Below are 18356 nucleotides of genomic sequence, written 5' to 3' on the forward strand. Positions count from 1 at the left end.
TGGAGTGAGCTACAGAATGATGATGGATTAAAGCCAGATTAGTTGATGGGGGTGAGAGTTAGATTTGCTGAAGCACTCCGTCCAGCATCCCTTTTGATATCACCCTGAGGGGCAGATAGGCATATTCTTTTTTTATTTTTTTGTAGGGCCAGTAGCCCACCAAGTTTTTTTTTGTAATGGTGGGGTGCTGCCTTTGGACATGGGTTACTCCTCTTTATGGGAGGATGATTGTGACCATTTCTGCCCTCCTTGAGTGGCAGAGTAGCAGTATGTTTTTAGGCTCATCTGCTCCCAAGGGGGGGGCAGAAGACATTAGACACCAGAGTTTTTTTTAATTTGGTTTTGGGGGGTGGCCTCAAGGGCAAGGGTTGCTCCCCTTTCACGGGGGTGAATATTTAATTTATACTCTTAGGCCCACCTACCCCTTAGCTTGGATGGTGGTTTGGTGCTTTGTTCGCATATGTGATTTTTTTTTTTTTTAAAGGGAGAAAAAAACATTACAATCTTTTTATTAAATCAAAAACAGGAAAACCAACAACAGGTGCCTTACATTGTGGAACAAAAGGATGATATACACACATACAGGGCTGAGTAGACGGAAAACCACCATGGCGAGAGCTGATTCATAAACTACATCAGGCGTGCGGCCGTATAACATACAAAAATATTCAAGCCCAGTCCTACTAGTACTGACTACAAACCCCACCTCCCAGAGGAACAGGATTGATATTAGGAAAGCAGCCACGAGTGTCAGGGAAGGTGGAGCGCGGCAGAGCAATGGAACGAGACAACAGCCGCACCCAGCACTCAACAATAAAAGACGCAACACATAGCTAGGATCTGTGCAATCAATACCACCCTCAGGACCAGTCCACCTACAAAACAGGATCGCACATCGGCAAGGCTCCCATTATCAGGATTTGAATAGGAGTCCAAACTCAAAAACAAAAACACATACAACACAAAAACCCCTTCCCTCCACCCTGCACCCCTGCATATGGTTTTCGCCTGAACCCAACTAGCAGTGTGCCTGTCGCCCCATCTAACTAAATACTAAAAATAGAAAATGGAGGAGGGCACCTTCGTATGGGCCCCCGGTCCCTCCTCCCCCCCCGCCGGAACCAAGAATCCCCCAGAATGAATCCACAAATCTATTAGGAAGCTAATGTATAACGAAACAGGGGAAACTGGAAACACCATTGGAGTTCTGGACTTTTTGGTTCCGTCCAGAGGTGTCAGGGATAACACCCGAAGACCCCGGAGTTCTACCTGCCTCGGTGCACAAACAAACAGAAACACGGGCTTCTCGATGGTGGCGTCAAAGACCAAAGGTTTATTACTGCAGGGACACAGAAGTCACAGAAACTACACATGGGCAGTATCTAGGAGCCTGTTCAATTTGTACAAAGAGGGTTGCTCCTTATATACTGAATATTGGGCTTCAGGCAAATTCTTTACATGTTAGCACATTCAAAAACCTCTGCATCTTAAACAATAAATATTTGGCGTTGCACAGGAATCGTCAACAATATCTGATGTCAAAACATTACGAACGAGGGGTTCCCACTATTCCATCATAATCCCATGTCAATTTCTCATTCAAGACCCGGACCGCCTCATCGTAAATTTCGTTACCTCCCCCTAATAAAGGCCCAGAAGGAAAGGAGCAGAGCCAGGTGCAGAAGATAGAACAGTAGGATAAGAGATGTTTGTGGGTCGTAAATGGGCAAGGCTACCAGCTTCGGCCGCCTAATCATGATCAGGCCAACGGACACGAGAACCAGTATAGCAGGACTGGCCTCAGGCTGGGGAGGCAGCTCTTGCTGAGTCATGCTGCCACAGCGTTGCTTGCCTAAGGTGCACGTGTCACTAGCAAGGTGAATTGCCTGCTAAAGCCTATGTGTCCTTAATTGAAAGAGGTCATTGCGTGTTCATTGACTATGTGAGGGCAAAGAATACAAAATGGCTTCCGTGTTCTAAGATGGATGCCATGGGTAGAACAGAAATGTGTTTGTAACAGGAGTGCTCTTGCTCGTAGCATAGCGAAAACACCAGGATATACTAGATGGATCATTTGCGGTTCACTGATACCAAAATTATGTATTTGCGACAATGTTAAAAACACGGGTTCAAATCGTCACGGAACCTCAGACCCTCCTTTTGCCCTTACATAGGCAATTACTCAGTCTATGTCAGAATCTAACTCTATGCTCATTAGGTCAGTGACATGTTGTTGCATCATCATCTTGTCTCGTACCTTCTCCCCAAATGTAGGTGGTTTTCTGAAACAGGTTGCAGCACAGAGACTACACAAAGCGGGACCACATTGGATAATAAGGCAGCACGAGAACAGAAATACTAGGATGACACCAATGACCATCAGAACCTTCCATCCCCACGCTGATACCAGAGTCCAAAACCACTCCATGAAGGACCAGTTTCCCTTGTCTACGTGTATAGAGTCGGAAATCTTGTGTAGCTTAGAGATCGCTTCATAGACGGTTGGAGCATTATTGGGAATAAAAACACAGCAGCTCGATTGGATCATTCTGCATACCCCACCTCGATCTGCAAGTATTACGTCTAGAACCATACGGTTCTGCAACGTCATGAGACGATCCGCCTGAAGCTCAGCTGTTAAGTTACTAAGGGCACCAGCAGTTTCTGTAATAGTAGATTCAACTACCCGTGTTAGTTGACGTAGATTTCTACTATTGGCCATAGGCCCCCAAAACGGAAGGAAACCTTTGAAGAAGTCTCCAGCTTCCTGACCAGCGGTATCTTCCTTGCTGAAGACACCTCTTGCTACTCTGGTCTTGTGATAATCTGAAGAAGCAGTGTATGTCGGAGGTAACAATCGAGCAATATAACATGAACCTGAGAAGTCAGCAGGCAGCCATGTATACGCTCTGTCTTGACAGATGAAGTAAGTACCCCTAGCAGTAAGGAAGGCAGGGGAGGAGTTAGACGGAAATACGTAAGTCTCAACGCACTCACTCCTCCCTAGCTGAGCTCTTAGATTTCTCCCATTTCCTTGCACACAGACCTGACCTCGGTGAGGCACGACCCAGACTGAAGTGGAGCTTTTACGCTTGCTTTCTCCCAAACTAAGGCGATACTCTGTAGAGTTCCAACTCAAATACACCCGTAATTCATCTCTAGGGTAAGATGGAGTATTATTGACGTCTCTAATCATGTCAATAATTCCCTGGACTAAAGCTTTGTTGGCTAAGTTGTATTTAGTGGACCGTGGTGGACGCGAAGGATAGGTCTCAAGGGCATAGGAAAAAATGGTCTGAAAGGCCTGAAATGATCCATTATAGCTAAAAGGCAAGACTAGATAGGGAATGCCTTTATCCATAGTGTGAGGTATCAAGCCACACACCCAGCAGTCTGTAGTATTAACTACCAGTTGGTGTTGATGCAAGAGCTGTACAAATGTATTGTTAATAAATTCTGAGCGTCGAGCTTGTTCGTGTTCAGGAAACGAGTGAAAAGAATGCATAGAAGAAACCGTAGAAGAAGTAGGATCAAGGGGAGGTACTGTAGTTACCGGCATAAAAATTAAATGCACACCAAAGATGATTCCACCCGCCAACGTTATTAAAACAATTAAAAACGTAACTGCACATTGCATTAGAAAGCATTTGCTGTGAAGTATTCGGTACAGTCTATTTCTGCGAACATAAATTACATTTTTTCGTTGCAGCTCAGGAAGCTCCATCTTCTACAATCCGTTCGTGACCACTGATGATGTGTACGTAGATGAAAATGCCTCTATCAGCCCTGGGAGTTCCCAGAACTAACAGAAAGATCGACCTTGTGTCTGACCCCCGCAGATTCAACTAAGCACACAGCCACGACCCTACGGCTACCCAGACGGCAAGGCAAAATTTAAAACAACAAAATAATAGCAAACTTCCTGGCTGGAGGCAATGTATCAAAAATTCAAATGTGAAAATAGGCAGTTTCCTGCTTTATTTGTCCATATTGCGAGATCGCAAGTTGTATCTCAGTTTTGCAGGAGCTGTCTGATCTGGAAACAATGTATTTTCAGCCGACGTTGCAATGTTCACGTTTGCAGATGGCAAATGTTCTTTTGGTGCAGATGGCAAATGTTCAGGGTTCAAAAGAGCAGTTTCAGGAGGAGAGCCAGAGTTTGATGTATCAGTGATCAGTTCTGCATCACTGAAAGGGATGAAACTGGGTATTTGTTCTGCTTCAGAGGCACTGATTCCTTTCTTTACCCAGTTGTCGTAAGGAAGTGGCAGAGGCACACGTTTGACGTGTGTCGTGTGGATCCAATTCTTCCGTCCGGCCACACGAATAGCAGTTCTCGTCGCCAATAAGACTTGGAAGGGGCCAACGAATCTGGGCTGAAGATTTTTCGTTCTTGCAAAATTTCTAATGACTACTTGATCCCCAGGTTTCAGCTGATGACCTGGACTCTCCGGTGGCTTTGGCAATGCATCGAAAACCTGTTGGTGAATAAGGCTCAATTTAGCAGTCAAGTCGAAAAGGTAATCAATTAACATTGGGTATTCCAGCTGCTTAAATTCTTTCGGTCTAGGTACCCCCCAAACATTTGCAGGACGACCAAAAATTATTTCATATGGACTAAGCCCTACTCTAGAATGTACAGTTGCTCTTGTTGATAACAAAGCCAAAGGCAGTGCATCTGGCCAGGGCAAACCCGTGGACGCTTGTATCTTAGCAAGTTTCAGTTTAAGGGTGCCATTGTAACCCTCAACTAAACCCGCGGACTGGGGATGATTCGCACTGTGAAACTTTTGTCTAATCCCTAGGCCGGCACACACACTCTGCATAACTTTCCCTACGAACTCACTTCCATTATCTGACCATACAATCCGTGGCATTCCGAATCTGGGGAAGTATTCTTTAAGAAGGATTTTGGCAGTGGACAAAGCAGTATTGTCCTTCAGTGGGTATGCTTCGATCCATCTGGAGAACGCGCAAACTACCACTAGGACGTACTTTAGATTGTTGCAACGATCCATATGAATGAAGTCTAACTGAATCACTTCAAAGGGGCAGGAAGGAGGAGCGAAGTGACCTGCAGGTGTGGGGATTCCCTTGCCAGGATTATGCATCAAGCATACCATACAATTTCTCACCACTCTCTCTGCACACTTACTAATCCCATCATTCTTCCAAACTGGAGCCAACATCTTACAAATCCCTTTAGAACTGATGTGCGCTGCTCCATGTGCCATCGTTACTACTGCAAGCACATACGCATCAGGCAACATCCAACGCTGTTGTTCCGACAAGTCAATCCAACACCCACTCGGGTCCAATTTACCCGTGCTCTCTTTCCATGCAAGCTTTTCCTCCTCAGTCGCCTCTTTCTGAATTTCTTTCACGCTTTCCACTGTGTCCTCACACATTCCAGACTCAGAAATCCATCTTGCAGACCTTGCAACATACATTCTACTCATCATATTTCTAGCTGTCTGTTTTGCAGTCTCATCAGCAAAAGCATTCCCACGACCAACATCATCCGTGATTGCTTTATGAGCACTGCATTTCACAATCGCAACTTCAGTCGGCAAGGTTAGAGATTCCAACAAGTCATTAACTAGCTGACCATGTTGAATCTTAGTCCCATGGGACGTAATGAAACCTCTCTCTTTCCACAAACGGCCAAAACTATGGGCTACGCCGAACGCGTACTGGCTATCTGTGAACACATTCACTCTCTTTCCCTTAGCTAAAACGCACGCTCTTGTTAGCGCGATCAATTCTGCAGCCTGGGCAGAATTCTGACTCACTCTTGCAGTCTCCACAATCGTACTCAAAGTCGTTATTGCATAGGCAGCAGTCACATCACCATTCTCCAATCTGAAGCAAGACCCATCAACATACAACGTGCCATCTGGATCTGATAACGGAGTGTCTTTTAAATCAATTCGTCCTTTTGTTTCTTCCTCAGTTCTGAAACAACAGTCGTGTGGTTCGGAATCACTCGACTCTTGACTAGTCGGCAACAATGTTGCTGGATTCAATACATTGCATCTTTTGATCTGAATATGACTCGCTAGCAATGTCAGTTCGTAACCTGATAATCTAGCACTGGTAAGGTGCTGCGTCTTGGTTCGGTTCATGAGTGTATCCACAGCATGAGGAACCATAACCACTAGCATGTTGTTCATTACTAAACCAGCCGATTGTCGAATCGAGGCCGCAGCTGCGGCTGTAGCTCTCAAGCAACTAGGCAACGCTCTAGCTACCGGATCTAATGTTGATGAAAAATACGCACAAGGGCGTTGTTTATCACCAAATTTCTGTGTCAAAACACTCAACGCACAACCTTCTCTCTCATGGACATAGAGCGTAAATGGCTTACTGTAATCGGGTGTACCCAATACAGGAGCTGAACACAGTGCATTTCGTAACTCAGAAAAACTCTCCTGACATTCGGCAGACCATGGCACTGGACTCGGAACATTTTTCCCAGTCAAAGCTACCAACGGTTTTGCCAAAAGAGAAAAATTTGGGATCCATTGCCTACAATATGAGGTAATACCTAAAAAGGCACGTACTTCTCTTTGCGTGCTAGGAACATTCATCTGTGTAATTGCTTTTATTCTCTCTGGGGTCAACTTCCTTCCCTCCTTTGACAAGAGATGACCTAGGTAGGTCACTTCTTGGCAACAGTATTGCATTTTTGAAGGTGACACCTTGTGATTCAAATTTGACAAATGATGCAATAAAGAAATTGTAGCTGTTTTGCAAGTTTCCTTGTCATCGGCAGCCACTAGAAGATCATCGACATATTGTACTAAAGCAGAACCAGGAGGAAGTACAAAGGAGTCTAACTGGCTTTTTAATGCTTGACTATAAATGGACGGGCTTTCACAATAACCTTGTGGAGCACGTTTAAACCTGAAGCTTCGTCCTCCTAGAGAGAAACCGAAGATATCTCTGCTTTCCTCGGCTATCGGAATGCTGAAAAAGGCATTTTTCAAGTCGATAACCGAAAACCATGTTGCTGTAGCAGGAATCAACGTTAACAATGCAGTAATGTCTGGAACCACAGGAAACTGTGGAATCACAATTTTATTAACCTCTCTAAGATCAATTACAAACCTATATACTGGAGGTTTTGTTGGGTCAGTTCGTTTCAAAATAGGCAGTACAGGACTATTACAGACATTACCTCTAGTTTCTTCTACAACGTCTTTCTTAATCAGATCTTGCACAATTAATAAAAGTGCGCGTTCACCTTCACTAGAGATTTTGTATTGTGGTATTCGTGGAAGTTTGGCATTTGCTTTCAAAGTTACTACATATGGTGGAATTTCTAAAAGACCTACATCATTAGGACCAGTCGCCCAAAGAGTATCAGGGAGAGAACGCAGCTCTGGTGGAAGCGCATCCATCGACAAGTACATTGGAGAGGTGATTCTTTTACCCAACGTAAGCTGTACTCCTTCTGGAGAACAGTACAATGTCGCATATAGGCGTTTTAACAAGTCTAAACCAAGCAGATTTTCATTACAACCTGTCGTCAAAATCAGGGGTGCTTTCAAGTGGCGGGGTCCAACAGAAATAGACAAAGGACCAGAAACAGGGTTGTGAACAGGGGCGCCTGAAAAACCTACTGAAACGTTTGTTGAGCCAGACAAAGGTGCGCCAGGGAGTTTCGCATGTATGATAGAACTTTTTGCTGCACCAGTATCCAACAGAAACGGTTCGGCTATACCTGATGTTGCTACTGCGACATAAGGCCCACTCTGATCTACTGGAACTGATACTACTCCCTCTCTTTGCCCATGGCTGTCCTAGTACTCTCTTGGCTGAACTTCCTCACTAGCTTCATAGTAGTCTTCAACATGATACTGTTGAGACCTATTTTGTTGGGCAGATTGTCCATTTCGCTGATCGAAATGATTAGAAGGGCGATCACTTGTCTGTGGAGGCATAGCACCTCGTCCTCGACCTCTAGAGTTTTGTATAGAACTACCACGACCTCTCTGAGCTGTCGCAGCATTATTTTGCGCTAAGACTGGACACTCAGTCTTATAATGGCCTTCCATTTTGCAATAAGCACACTGATTCCATTGGTACTGTGGCCTCTGAGAATTATACTCCGTCCTTTGATATGACCCTTGCTGTGTATGAGTCTGATTCGTGCGAGGCGGATATGCTTGCTGTAAAAGAACTTTAGTTTTTAAATCTTTCGTCTTTTTATCTGATTTTTCTTTCTCCTCTTTATCCCTATTTTCATAGTACTGGGCAGTCGCAAGTATTTGCGCAGTCGTAGAGACAGCCCACGCACTTTCAGAATTCTTTAATTTACCACTAAGTTCTGGCAACAGATTGTGCACAAATTTATCAACAAATAATCTCTGGCCTCCTTCTGTGCTCATATCCTGACCACTATGATCCACGAAAGTCTCCTCGAATCTTGTGAAAAAGTCGGAGACGCTTTCGTCTTTCTTCTGTTTGCATGCGGACAATTTGTCCCAGTTAACGCGTAATGCAGGCATCAGGGTTTTCATTAAATCGATTATTCTACCAGGCAAATTAGCAATTAAGGGTTCAGGTTTAGAACCACCTATTTGTTGACCATCCGCTGCAATTATAGCTGCCCAATCACCACCTAGGGCAACTGGATGATTCTCTTTACGAATCTTAGCCCAAATTGGTTGCGGTACTACATTACCAAATAGCAGATCTATGTCAGCTAGATTCAATACACAAGCGTCAACTGTCTGAGCCAACTCTTTGTAGTATCCTGCAGGATTTTTACGCGGATCTGGCAAGGCCTGTTTCACTGCTAATACTTCAGCTCGCTTCCATGGAATATGTATCCATACTCTCTGGAATTGGGCTGGAGCGGCTGCAATACCAAGGTTTACATTAGCTTGCACAGCTTCACGCCAAATTGGTGGAACCTCCCTCATTGGGTATTGACGATTTTGTTTCGTACTACGTTTCTCTAACTCCCTCGGTGAACGAAGGGATGGGTCATTCCTATAACTTAAAATCAGTTCCATCGCTTCTTTTATATTTTGACCAACTATCATACCTGCAGCAAACTCTTTCTGAACATTAATTAATTCTTCCCTATTTGATTCAGAGTCATCCTCTTCCAATTCCTCACGTAGAAGGAAGCACATTTCATCGAACACATATCGTTGTGTCGGTTCGTTCCATTGCATAAATGTATCTAATACATCTTGTACATTATATCTTCCAACTTTCGAAACCCATCTAAGAGCAGTGGAATCTAATATTCCTCGCTCTTCAGTACTGGGAAGCTGACTACGTCTCTGCACAGAGTCAGAGGTAGGAGTCTTAATCAGAGTTTTATAGAAGGGAGATAGAATATTAGAGACAGAATCAGTGATTCTCCGATGAACAGAAAGCGGAGTCATAATATTAGCAGAAGCAGTAAATAGAGTAGCAGTTGGAACAGATAGAACAGGAACAGTAGGAGTAGCGGGCAAAATAGCCTGTGAACTAGCAGGTGTGAGCGATACAGGTATAGGTAAAGAAGCCGGCAACCCTGGAAGAGGGGGTGTCGAAGGAACATTAATATTGACCACAGGAGGTACAGGAACTGGATTCAGAGGAGCAGGAACACCAGGTTGTCCAGCAACCGGTAATTGAACATTTGGTATAGGTGGAGCCGTAGCACCCTGTGCATACGGTGGGGGTGATCGTAACAAGTAAGACAACAGGGGATCCTTTTCGGGGTCCTCTACTATCTTAGCTGTACTTGATGGCAAAACAGGATAGCACTTGTCTATCGCTAAATTACGCTCTCTATTGGCCACCTCCATCGCTTTCTCAGACTCGTTGAGTTGCAGCTGCTTAGCAGACTGTTCTAAAGTCAACTCTTGCTCTTTCTGTTCTTTCTTCAACTTTTTAATTTCTCTCTGTTTAGATTCTTTTCGCCAATAACGGAAAGAATCAAACATTGCCGGCCGGGCTTTCTTCTTGAACAATTTCGTTTCTAAATTATACAAAACACAAACAAAAGGTGCGCACTCGAACCAAGAACTTAGGCCTACCAAAGCGAACAAATGTATCGATACCCAAACTAAACCAAATGATTATCTTAACCAGAACAACCAGTGATAATCTTACGAAACCAAACCAAACCAAAAACTAAAAGGATTATCCAAACAGGAGCAACCCTTACGAAGTAACCAACTAGCAACCACTTAATACTTAACTGAGGCACTGAAGACGTCACCAAGGAGAAACCCGTCACGTCTCGCCGTACTAAGGACTGCACCTCGGGTCCAAGACAGGGCGACGGTCAAAGCAACGGACCACTGTAGCCATCCGAACGGGAACCCTCGTGGAAGAGAACGTCGGGCCACTTTTGCGATATGCCGGGATCGATGAAGTGGGGCGCCTCCCTCTGGAATCTTCACACGAAGCTTCTCGAACTCTTCAGGCTTTTGGACCGGTACCGAATGATGTCGCCCCACGTTGGGCGCCAATTGGAGTTCTGGACTTTTTGGTTCCGTCCAGAGGTGTCAGGGATAACACCCGAAGACCCCGGAGTTCTACCTGCCTCGGTGCACAAACAAACAGAAACACGGGCTTCTCGATGGTGGCGTCAAAGACCAAAGGTTTATTACTGCAGGGACACAGAAGTCACAGAAACTACACATGGGCAGTATCTAGGAGCCTGTTCAATTTGTACAAAGAGGGTTGCTCCTTATATACTGAATATTGGGCTTCAGGCAAATTCTTTACATGTTAGCACATTCAAAAACCTCTGTATCTTAAACAATAAATATTTGGCGTTGCACAGGAATCGTCAACAATATCTGATGTCAAAACATTACGAACGAGGGGTTCCCACTATTCCATCATAATCCCATGTCAATTTCTCATTCAAGACCCGGACCGCCTCATCGTAAATTTCGTTACCTCCCCCTAATAAAGGCCCAGAAGGAAAGGAGCAGAGCCAGGTGCAGAAGATAGAACAGTAGGATAAGAGATGTTTGTGGGTCGTAAATGGGCAAGGCTACCAGCTTCGGCCGCCTAATCATGATCAGGCCAACGGACACGAGAACCAGTATAGCAGGACTGGCCTCAGGCTGGGGAGGCAGCTCTTGCTGAGTCATGCTGCCACAGCGTTGCTTGCCTAAGGTGCACGTGTCACTAGCAAGGTGAATTGCCTGCTAAAGCCTATGTGTCCTTAATTGAAAGAGGTCATTGCGTGTTCATTGACTATGTGAGGGCAAAGAATACAAAATGGCTTCCGTGTTCTAAGATGGATGCCATGGGTAGAACAGAAATGTGTTTGTAACAGGAGTGCTCTTGCTCGTAGCATAGCGAAAACACCAGGATATACTAGATGGATCATTTGCGGTTCACTGATACCAAAATTATGTATTTGCGACAATGTTAAAAACACGGGTTCAAATCGTCACGGAACCTCACCGCCCAACCTCCCGTAAGCACCACGGTAGCGAATCCCACATTCATCGAGACCACGATGTCAAACCCAGTCAATCAGACTCATCCTTGACCCTTCCGATCAGTCGTGCGAACCCCTTCCAGACGAACTGCTGCCTCTGCGGGATAGTCAAAGTGCGAGAACAGTTCAGCAAAGTTCATCCTGAGATGAAGCAAAGATGTTAAGTCACTGAGAACTCCATCAGCATTAAAGACTTCCCTCACCGCCATGAACTCCCAACGTCATTTCCTCCGCAATCGTAATGAAACTGCCGGGGAGGGGAGAAACGCAGTTCCGAGCCTAGGACAGTTCCCAACAGGAGTCTCAGGAAAGGGAGCACTGATTAGTCCTACCACAGTCAGCAGCGATGTTAGGCTTGACGATCCATTCGAAACACCGAGCCCGCAGTCATCGGCCATCACACTGACCAGAGGCTTCGACACCTCTCGTTGCACGGGGCCCACTTCCTCCATTGTAATGGCCATCGTGGGTATCGTAGCTCGCTGCAAGTCTTGCGATGGAGCAGGGTCCGGTCCCATACGCCCAGGTTCAAACGTACCCGCTATCATTCTGTGGACAAGGGATTCCACATGAGAATGAAGTACCCCAATAGCCGCCAGTACAGTTCTCAACAAAGGGTCACACTCAGCCCGTCTCACCGCTCCTCGCTCGGTATCGAACATGATCACGTCCCCCAGAGAGCCGGGTCTCCCCGGGGGAGCACGCAAGAGCCACAATCTGGACTCCGCTACAGGAAGCGAAGACCCCGACCCAGCGAGCACCGGCAGGGGAGAAACCGGGTCCCCGGGTCAGGGACCTCCGCCCTCAGCCTCAGACGTGCCTCGTCACCCCTCCTTCGATGTTAACCAGCTCAGACGACCGCCATCAAAATCGGGCAAAGAAAACCTCCACAGCAATAGACCGGACCCTGTCGAACTCCCACGGCCGATGTTGTTCAACTGGAACCCGGCTGGGCCAGTACTCGAGGCCCCGGCTCACAAACTGGTTTAGGCCACAAACTTAAACTCGACGTAACTAGGTCCACCAAGCCGGTAAAAGTCTCGGGATCGCACCATCAGACAGCACTCTGGTTCATACACACAGAGGCAGGGCGTAGACACAGGATAAATCACAGGATCATCTGGCAGGAGACGGAGGTCAGCGGAGCCGGGAGCCTAAGCAGCCATCTTGTTCGCTAGCGTAGCTCCTCCTCCCGTTTTTTCTCCTTTTTATTCTAGTGTAAAGCTTTTGATTCCTGTTTGTGGTTTCGACAGTGGTTGTTGTGCAGTTTTGCGTACTTACAGTTTGGGGGAAATTAAAATATGTGTGTTGTATTTGCTTCAAATGAGTAATATTGTAATGTAGGATTGCATTTTTTTGTAAGTGGTTTCATAGTGGCAGCATATTTAGTTTGTGTTTTGAGCAAGAAAAGATGTGTTTTGCATTGTCTAATGTGTATTTTTTTCTCTTTTTTTTAGTGGGTTTTTGTTGATCCATACTGTGTCTGTGCAGAGTACGTGGAGTAACTGCTTCTTGCAAGTGAGTGGTATAGTTTTGCAGTTTTTAGGTATTTTGATCAAGTTGAATTTTGTTGATTGCTTATTTTACGTAGTGTTTGTTGTTGTTGACTTGTGTGACAAGTTACCTTTATTAGTAATAATTATTGCTAGCCGTAGAATGACTGCTCAGCAGGTGGTTGGTATGCTTCTTGAATCTTCCTCTGAGCCGGATTATGACACTGACAGTGCGTCTGAGGGAGAGGAGGGAGGGAAAGATTCTGGCAGTGAGTTTTCTCTCCACATGAAATCATCGGATGATGAAGGTTCTCTCAGTGCAGATGAAGGGCCTGTTTTAGAGGAGGATACTGCTGTGCCGATGGTGCAAGAGGCATCTGGATTGCAGCCTGAGGCTGCTAGGCTTTCTACTGGAAGTGTTGGTCTCTGGGTTGATCCGAACATGGTGCAGCTGGTGTTGCCTGCCTTTAGCGGTGATGCAGGGTGTAGAGTGGATTGTGAATTTTTTTTGCCTATACAGTATTTTCAGTTATTTATGGATGACGTATTTTTGGGTGAGATTGTTGAGCAGACTAATTTGTAGGCTGAACAGTTTTTGAGGGACAACAGTGACAAACTTAGGCCCCACTCTAGAGCTACCCGGTGGCCTACCACAAATCTGGAAGAGCTGAAGAAGTTTTTGGGTTTGACTTTATTGATGGGTTTGGTAAGGGAGCCGAACCTGGCTTCATATTGGTCTTCCAGTCCCTTGATGGCAACAGCCATATTTCCAGCAGTTATGACTCGTGATCGGTATTTACTTTCGGTACGCATGTTGCATTTTGTGGATAATTCTTTGGCTTTGCCAAGTAGTCACCCTGACTGTGACCGTCTTTTTAAGATTCGACCTGTTCTTGATCACTTTGTTGATCGATTTTCAGAGATTTACATTCCAGGGAAAGAAATATCTATTGATGAGTCTTTGGTTTTGTTCTAGGGTCGTTTGGTTTTTAGGCAGTACATCCCTAGCAAGAGGGCACGCTATGGAATTAAACTGTATATGTTATCTGAGAGTAAGACAGGATATGTTTTTAATTTTCGTGTGTACACTGGTAGAGATTCCACTATTGACCCCCCTGGTTGTCCGTCTACTTTTGGAGTTTCAGAGAAAATTGTGTGGGATCTTGCTAGAAGACTGTTCAACAAATGCCACCATTTGTACCTTGATAACTTCTACACTGCTGTACAACTGTTGAAGGAATTGTTTAAAGTGGACACTTTTGCATGTGGCACAATCCGCTCTAACCGCAAAGGTTTTCCGAAAGAGCTTGTTTGCAAAAGACTTCAGAGGGGTCAGTGCAGTTTCTTGCGTAGTGAAGAATTACTAGCTGTGAAATTTGTGGACAGGACGGATGTGTACATGCTGACTACCATTCATGATGAGAGTACTTCTCCTATGCCTGTTTGGGGTCAGGTTGCTGAAGTGCACATACCTGTGTGCATTCAGGACTAAAATAAGCACATGGGTGGTGTTGACAGAGTAGACCAGAGGTTGGAACCTTACACTGCTATTTGGAAGGCTTATGTTTTCCATCCATTTTTTCAACTTAGCAACTTTCAATGCTTTCATTGTGTTGAAGGAGTGTTCTCCTGCGTCCAAGTTGACATTTCTTCTGTTTCAGCACTCTGTGATATCTAGCCTTGTTGTTGGTGAACAAGCAAGTTTTCCTGGATTTGGAGTGGTGGAGGATGTGGCTCGATTGAAAGATCACCACTTTCCTGATTACATTTCTCCCACATCTACAAAAGACTTTCCCACTAGGAGATGTAGAGTCTGTTGGCGAAGAGGTTTGCGGAAGGAGACTCGTCTTTTCTGCCCCGGGTGTCCTTCTAACCCTGGGCTGTGTGTGCCTGCTTGTTATAGAGCGTACCACATGCAAACACATTTTTTGGGAGTATCCATGAGTGGTAAAATGAACTGCCTGGTCTGTATTGTTTAAAAATGTGTATTCTGTTTTTAGGTTGGCATTAGTGCAATGTATTTAGTTTCAGATTTTGTGTGAGTAGATTTGTATCTTTTTGCAATTTGTTTGTGCTTGTTTTGTACAAAAAATTCTAAATGTGATGGCGGTGTGTGTAGGGTGGCGCCTGGCTGGCGGTGTGCATGGAGTGGCGCTTGGCTGGCGGTGTGCGTGGAGTGGCGCTTGGCTGGCAGTGTGCGTGGAGTGGCGCTTGGCTGGCAGTGTGCATGGAGTGGCGCTTGGCTGGCAGTGTGCATGGAGTGGCGCTTGGCTTGCGGTGTGCGGGGAGTAGCGTTTGGCTGGTGGTGTGCGGGGAGTGGCGCTTGGCTTGCGGTGTGCCTGGAGTGCCGCTTGGCTTGCGGTGTGTGTGTAGTGGCGCTTGGCTTGCGGTGTGCGTGGACTGGCGCTTGGCTGGTGGTGTGCGTGGACTGGCACTTGGCTGGCAAGGTGCATGGATTGGCGCTAGGCTGACGATGTGCATGGCCTGGCTGGCGGTGTCCGTGGACTGGCGATTGGCTGGCGGTGTGTGAGTAGTTACTTTCTGTTGGTCACTACACACACTGCTAGCTGAGCGCCACTCCACGCAGTCCATCACTTTGTGTAGTTACTGTGTCAGGAATGTGGGTGTGTGAAAGTGATGGGCCCTTGAATGGCGTTGTCTGCTGGTGTGAGTGTTGTAACGTGATGGGCCCGCGGCTGGCGGTGTAAATGTTTTGTATGTGTCACACGTATGAAAGGTGTATGAATGGCCTGTAAAGAGGTTGGTGCCTTGACGTGGCTTTACAGCTCACGAGCTGCGAGTCAATGGTTCAGTTTCTCATCCTTTCAATTATTAACAATGCATTTCATTTTTGTGAAATGACTTGCTAATACAATTGTATATACTGAATCATCACTCACCCTCGTGCCAAATCCAACCAGTATGTGTGTGCTTGAGGATTACATGACTGTGCAGTAATATTTGTCTTTTTTAGGTCGAGCTGACGTTAGCATTCATGCGAAGCATGAATGCTGTCAGCTCGACAACTAATGTGATCCGTTTTTAGGAGAGTGGACACCAAAGTGTTACGAGCGTTTTCAGTGCCGGATTTCACCTCGGGAGCGCGCAGCATTGTCTGCAGTGGCAGTGTCAGTTTCGCTTTTTTATTACTTTCGTTTTTCCCGAGGCTGGCTGAGGCTGGCTTGGAATGAACAGGCTTGCCCCCGCGCATGCGCAGAGTAACTCACAGCCCTTGTTTATATTTGTTTTAGTTCCGTGATGCTCCGATCTTTGCCCCTTCCGAGTGGAGCTTCCGAGTGGAGCTTCCGAGTGGAGCTTCAGAGTGGAGCTTCAGAGTGCAGAGTGGAGCTTCAGAGTGGAGCTTCAGAGTGGAGCTTCAGAGTGGAGCTTCAGAGTGGAGCTTCAGAGTGGAGCTTCAGAGTGCAGAGTGGAGCTTCAGAGTGGAGCTTCAGAGTGGAGCTTCAGAGTGGAGCTTCAGAGTGGAGCTTCAGAGTGCAGAGTGGAGCTTCAGAGTGCAGAGTGGAGCTTCAGAGTGCAGAGTGGAGCTTCAGAGTGGAGCTTCAGAGTGGAGCTTCAGAGTGGAGCTTCAGAGTGGAGCTTCAGAGTGGAGCTTCAGAGTGCAGAGTGGAGCTTCAGAGTGCAGAGTGGAGCTTCAGAGTGGAGCTTCAGAGTGGAGCTTCAGAGTGGAGCTTCAGAGTGGAGCTTCAGAGTGGAGCTTCAGAGTGGAGCTTCAGAGTGGAGCTTCAGAGTGCAGAGTGGAGCTTCAGAGTGCAGAGTGGAGCTTCAGAGTGCAGAGTGGAGCTTCAGAGTGCAGAGTGGAGCTTCAGAGTGGAGCTTCAGAGTGGAGCTTCAGAGTGGAGCTTCAGAGTGGAGCTTCAGAGTGGAGCTTCAGAGTGCAGAGTGGAGCTTCAGAGTGCAGAGTGGAGCTTCAGAGTGCAGAGTGGAGCTTCAGAGTGGAGCTTCAGAGTGGAGCTTCAGAGTGGAGCTTCAGAGTGGAGCTTCAGAGTGGAGCTTCAGAGTGCAGAGTGGAGCTTCAGAGTGGAGCTTCAGAGTGGAGCTTCAGAGTGGAGCTTCAGAGTGGAGCTTCAGAGTGGAGCTTCAGAGTGGAGCTTCAGAGTGGAGCTTCAGAGTGGAGCTTCAGAGTGCAGAGTGGAGCTTCAGAGTGGAGCTTCAGAGTGGAGCTTCAGAGTGGAGCTTCAGAGTGGAGCTTCGGAGTGGAGCTTCGGAGTGGAGCTTCAGAGTGGAGCTTCAGAGTGGAGCTTCAGAGTGCAGAGTGGAGCTTCAGAGTGGAGCTTCAGAGTGCAGAGTGGAGCTTCAGAGTGGAGCTTCAGAGTGCAGAGTGGAGCTTCAGAGTGGAGCTTCAGAGTGGAGCTTCAGAGTGGAGCTTCAGAGTGGAGCTTCAGAGTGGAGCTTCGGAGTGGAGCTTCGGAGTGCAGAGTGCAGATTCAGAGTGGAGCTTCAGAGTGGAGCTTCAGAGTGGAGCTTCAGAGTGGTGCTTCAGAGTGGAGCTTCAGAGTGGAGCTTCAGAGTGGAGCTTCAGAGTGGAGCTTCAGAGTGGAGCTTCAGAGTGGAGCTTCAGAGTGGAGCTTCGGAGTGCAGAGTGCAGATTCGGAGTGGAGCTTCAGAGTGGAGTGGAGCTTCAGAGTGGAGCTTCAGAGTGGAGCTTCAGAGTGGAGAGTGGAGATTCAGAGTGGAGATTCAGAGTGGAGAGTGGAGCTTCAGAGTGGAGCTTCAGAGTGGAGCTTCAGAGTGGAGCTTCAGAGTGGAGCTTCAGAGTGGAGCTTCAGAGTGGAGCTTCAGAGTGGAGCTTCAGAGTGGAGATTCAGAGTGCAGATTCGGAGTGGAGCTTCGGAGTGGAGCTGAGCTTCAGAGTGGAGCTTCAGAGTGCAGAGTGGAGCTTCAGAGTGGAGCTTCAGAGTGCAGAGTGGAGCTTCAGAGTGGAGCTTCAGAGTGCAGAGTGGAGCTTCAGAGTGGAGCTTCAGAGTGCAGAGTGGAGCTTCAGAGTGGAGCTTCAGAGTGGAGCTTCAGAGTGGAGCTTCAGAGTGGAGCTTCAGAGTGGAGCTTCAGAGTGGAGCTTCAGAGTGCAGAGTGGAGCTTCAGAGTGGAGCTTCAGAGTGGAGCTTCAGAGTGGAGCTTCAGAGTGGAGCTTCAGAGTGGAGCTTCAGAGTGGAGCTTCGGAGTGGAGCTTCGGAGTGGAGCTTCGGAGTGGAGCTTCAGAGTGGAGTGGAGCTTCAGAGTGGAGCTTCAGAGTGCAGAGTGGAGCTTCAGAGTGGAGCTTCAGAGTGCAGAGTGGAGCTTCAGAGTGGAGCTTCAGAGTGCAGAGTGGAGCTTCAGAGTGGAGCTTCAGAGTGGAGCTTCAGAGTGGAGCTTCAGAGTGGAGTGGAGCTTCAGAG

At 46.8% G+C, this 18356-nt stretch overlaps 1 protein-coding gene across 1 annotated transcript in view; it reads right to left on the bottom strand.

The window, feature by feature from the left end:
* The window catches only part of LOC144754178 (E3 ubiquitin-protein ligase TRIM39-like), a 260303-nt gene that overhangs the window by 76733 nt on the left and 165214 nt on the right, over window positions 1-18356 (bottom strand). The window lies entirely within an intron of this gene.

Source organism: Lissotriton helveticus, chromosome 5_1, assembly GCF_964261635.1.
Source record: "Lissotriton helveticus chromosome 5_1, aLisHel1.1, whole genome shotgun sequence".
Classification (NCBI taxonomy): domain Eukaryota; kingdom Metazoa; phylum Chordata; class Amphibia; order Caudata; family Salamandridae; genus Lissotriton; species Lissotriton helveticus.